The sequence below is a fragment of the Wyeomyia smithii genome, chromosome 1 (assembly GCF_029784165.1).
Source record: "Wyeomyia smithii strain HCP4-BCI-WySm-NY-G18 chromosome 1, ASM2978416v1, whole genome shotgun sequence".
NCBI lineage: Eukaryota > Metazoa > Arthropoda > Insecta > Diptera > Culicidae > Wyeomyia > Wyeomyia smithii.
In genome coordinates, this window is record NC_073694.1 from 47,838,901 (window position 1) to 47,843,560 (window position 4,660).

Below are 4,660 nucleotides of genomic sequence, written 5' to 3' on the forward strand. Positions count from 1 at the left end.
ATGAACAAACTAGCTGCAGTTCTTGCCATAACCTTGGCTTCATTGGCCGCCGTGTCGGCCCAGTGTCCAAGAATCATCACCCGTGCCGGTTGGGGTGCTCGCGCTGCCAACACGGCCCAACTCCCGATTCGTCCGGCACCATGGGTCGTGATGCATCACACCGCTGGAGCTCACTGCACCACGGATGCCGCTTGTGCCCAACAGATGCGTAACATCCAAGGCTGGCACATGGACGGCAACGGATGGGCTGACATCGGCTACAATTGGTGCGTTGTTGAGAACGGTGCCGCCTACGAAGGTCGAGGTTGGGGTCGTTAGGGTGCCCACGCTCCAGGATTCAATGACCGTTCCGTTGGTTTGTGCGTAATAGGAACCTTCACAAATGTCATTCCAAATCTCGCCGCTCGTAACACCGCTCAACAGTTGATTTCGTGCGGTGTATCACTCGGACATATTAGTGGATCCTTTTGGCTTATCGGACATCGTCAAGCCACGGCCACAGCCTGTCCGAGAATGCTTTCTTCAATGAAATCCGCACTTGGCCAAGATTCAATCCTAACCCCTAAGCATTATTTGTTGATAGACAGGGTGAAATAAACTGGTATTTTTAACCTGAGTAACCTGTAGTTTACAGTATACTAAAAATAAAGAAATTATTTACTGTAATGATAATATCTTGGCACCAGACATTGTTAGAACAATTAAAATGTTCTCTAATTTCATAAAATTTCACCCTCAACGTCGACCAACGTACTTGCAGCCCCTTCAATACTCCATCAGGCTTTATCATCTCCAATCACTCCTAAACTGGACTCCAACGAGTCGCATCCAACCTCTTCTTCAACAACGGGATGCACGGCTGAAAAGCTTATGGAACCCTCGATCCTCTCGTCACAGTCGCGTACTTCCAGTCAGCGGCCAGTAGTCATCTCGTTTCTGTGTGCGGTATTGGAAAGGGGGTCTTCCTATTCGTCTCCACAGGCAAGTATGCATTGAACTTGAGCAATTCTTCTCCGATAACATCTATTGCTTCCAGCAGTGCGCCTCCAGCGCAGCCTCATTCACCGTCACGTTATCTTACTACAGAAAACTTCGCCGCAGTTGCTTGGGGAAATTGGAGTTGGAGAAAAACACCTAAGGGTGGATCCTGCGGTAAGACTAAAGAATACAGCTAGCTGGGGTAAACAGATCTGATTTTCCTGACATTCCTAAGTAGGGTATTTAGAGGTCGTACACGTTAATTTCGCGCGCAACTTTGTTCGATTCGTCACTTACCACGGTGACCAAACCCTACCTTTCCGACGCAGTCGTGGAGATGCAGGAGTAAACTCGGTATCCGACAACAAGGACTGTAACACTTCATTCCTTACAATATCCTTCTTTACCCTAACGATCGTAAGGACGTGGCCGACACCGTTATCGATCTATACACAACGGTAGCTACTGAATAGTTGTACTACACAGATGCAGATTGGGGAGGAGAAAACGGACTATGTCTTCATAATATAAAATGGGTCCATTTGCAGACTGTCAAACGCCAATTGACAATTGCTTCATCGTCATCCGAAGCAAAATGCATGGAAATGTCTAAAACCATTTAACAAGCGTAGCAATACATGGTAGAGCAGATTTTTGGTAAAAGAGAAATAAACGATTTCTGTAATAATCAATCTGCAATCTGCTTTACTAAAAATTTTTGCTGCATAATCCTCGAACGAGGCATGTAGAAATTCACTGGATCAAACTGAACTATGTAAATACCAAGTAGCAAGCAACTGATAGTTCTATTGAGCCATTAATGCAACGTGGAACCTGGTGTAAAATCGATCTCTAAGCTAAAGCTGCAGTTTGTATTGCTGAAGATGCCAAGGCCATGGCGACTATCGAATTTCTAATCTAAGACAATGAACATGCGTTGAATAATCCATCGAAGACCGCGAAAGAAGCTTGAAAAGCGTTCCAAGACTATCTTCTAAAAGCGAGCCTCACGTCAAAGGTCTCTTTTTTGAAGAGAATCTGAGACAAACTTTATTCGGAACGAGCGGACATGGCGGAGTAGAGAAATTGTTCATCAGCCCTGCGAATTCCCGACAAAATCTGAAGGAAAATCTCATATTCATGATGGTCTTGAGGAGTTTTCCAGGCACTTTTGATACTCTCACCGACACCCTTGGGACTCACTCAGATAAGGTTAAGTTTGTTATGCGAAAACTCTTGGGCTGAGCCGCGAGAAAGCTGGGCTCCGGGACGAATTGCCACTACTGCAAAGAAATATGCCACATACAGAAAGATTGCCAACATTTTCCCCGAGACAACGAGGCGAAACAGAAACGGAGCGAAATTCGAGGCGCAGACAAACTGTGGATCATGGACTCCGGAACAAGTAGGGGACCATACTTAAATGACGTAGCATTTATGGGGGGAGAGGGGATATCACCGTTTTGTGACGAGCTGTGACAAGGGGGGGGTTGGATTAAAATCGACGTAGCATTTATTTCGAAAGATCGATTTTTTACAGGGAAAATGTATACTAAAAATACACTAAAACATAGTACAAAGTATTGCAGCGAGAGCTGTCGAAATCTTTTTATCTGTGGCATTCTGAAATCTTTTGAAAGCTCTGCTGCATAAACAATCGCTTGGATTTCCAAACACGCAATCTGTTTTGAAAACAAAAATCGTTGTTTCTTTGTGAATTTTAATAGTGAAAATTACAAGATACTCGTTTCTTTTTAAAGATGATAAGTGCATGGATTAGTTTTTGTTGTGTTTTCTACAGATACATAGATCACGCGAAGTTGTATAAACATCTTTCCTTCTCGTGACAAAACACAAACCCTTCGAAGCAGAAAACATTGATCCAGAGCGAAGTTAACATCATATTAAAAGCTGTCACAAATGTATGAGTGATAAATAAATTGAAACAGGGGAACTGCTCCAGTCTAACGTTTAGGTAATTTGCAAACTATTTTTGGTAGAGCATAATCTTGCTTGAGTTTGTACATTTCTGTAGCAAATTTTGTTACCAGCATCAGGCACAACTAATTATAGCACATGGATAAAAAATTGGATTTATGGTATTATTTTTCTCTGCAATATCAAAAATAACAAGAGCTTCCAAAAACGATCAATGATCCTGTTCGCGCAGCGAACAAGTTTTGAGCATCTCACTTCAATTTACATCATCGCTGCAGGACAATGCTCTCTTCATTCACTACGCCAACGTATAATGTCCTTTACGAATAAAGGAACACAGCGAAGGACATTTCCTGACGCTTCTGGTATATTCTCCTGCTGAAGGGACAACACGTGAGCGACTGCGCTGCAACAGAATCTAATTCATTCTACCGCATGGAGGAAGATGATAGAGGAGACGAGAACTTTCTGCGCCGCTACTAAATCAGTATAAATACCGCACTTTTGCGCAAGCTAGTTCATTGTGTATTTTCATTCCATTGTGTATTTTCATTCCGAAGTGTGAATTTGAATCGTCATTGTGTATTTTGATTGCGAAGTGTGTATTTTCAACCAAGTGTTTATTTCCAAGTTGTAACGAAGTGTTCTTAATTAAATGTTAAAGTGAATGATATCAGTGCTTTATCATTAATCCGAAAGTATTTGTGTTCGCTAGAAGTGCGCATTGGACCTTAGTGTGGTGGCTCATTTTCTTGTGTTTAAACAGCATTCGCGCTGTCTCCCGAGCCAGTTATCCTTTCGTGTGTGCGCCGTGTGTGCGATTTCCGCGTCTTTTGCTTGCTTCGTTCTTCGCTTTGTACTGTGTGACAGTAAGATGGACGATGTGACTTATTCTTAAGCTTACCGACTTTCTTTCTGCAAAATTGTCTCGGCCAATCTATCATCAAGTTAGTTTATGGTTTTCGAACCACTGTCACCATGGTTACATTCGTCAAATGTGCAATAAATAAACTTTATAACAAAGCTACAAGTTCGAGTGCGGATGTAGTTTTTTTGTGTCAGAAAATAAGATTTTTTTCCAGTAAGTGTCGCGTTTTATTGGATGTTGATCCATTTTTTGGTTATTTGAAACTTGGCTGATCTATTCGCGAAGAGATACAGGTAAAGTATATTGTTATTGAAAAACTATGAAAGTTTTAAAATTGTGTGTACTGGTGGGGTAAGATGGTCCACCACCAGGGTGGGTAAGACGGTCAGTGTTTATAATATTGGTTCTTCAAATTAAGGTATGCCTCAATCCTACAAAAGGACAACTACCCGTCAGGCGTGGACCGAAAATCAGCTGGCTGCTGCTACACACGAAGTGGCCTGCGGAATTTCGGTTCTTGCTACCGCGGTAAAATACGGTATTCCAAGGACCACTTTGAAGAGGCGAATTGCATTTCCTACAATGACAATGAGTATGGGGCCTAAGGAAGCCGTTTTCACTGCAGAACAGGAAAATGAATTGGTACAGCATCTCTTGGACTTAGAGAGTCGCTGCTATGGCTTTACTCAAAAGGATGTCCAAAAGCTTGGCTTCGAGCCAGCCGAAAGAAACTTCCTTCCACATCCCTTCAACAAAGTCAAAAAAATGGCAGGGCGCGATTGGTTACTCGGCTTTCTGAACCGTCCAATCCAAAATTAAGCTTTCGAAAGCCTGAAGCCACGTCTTACGCGCGTGCACGAGGTTTCAACAAACAGG

General features: G+C 42.8%; 1 pseudogene; it reads left to right on the forward strand.

Moving 5' to 3' along the window:
* On the forward strand, window positions 1–566 carry LOC129734069 (peptidoglycan-recognition protein SC2-like; annotated as a pseudogene).
* Window positions 567–4,660: the final 4,094 nt, after the last annotated feature.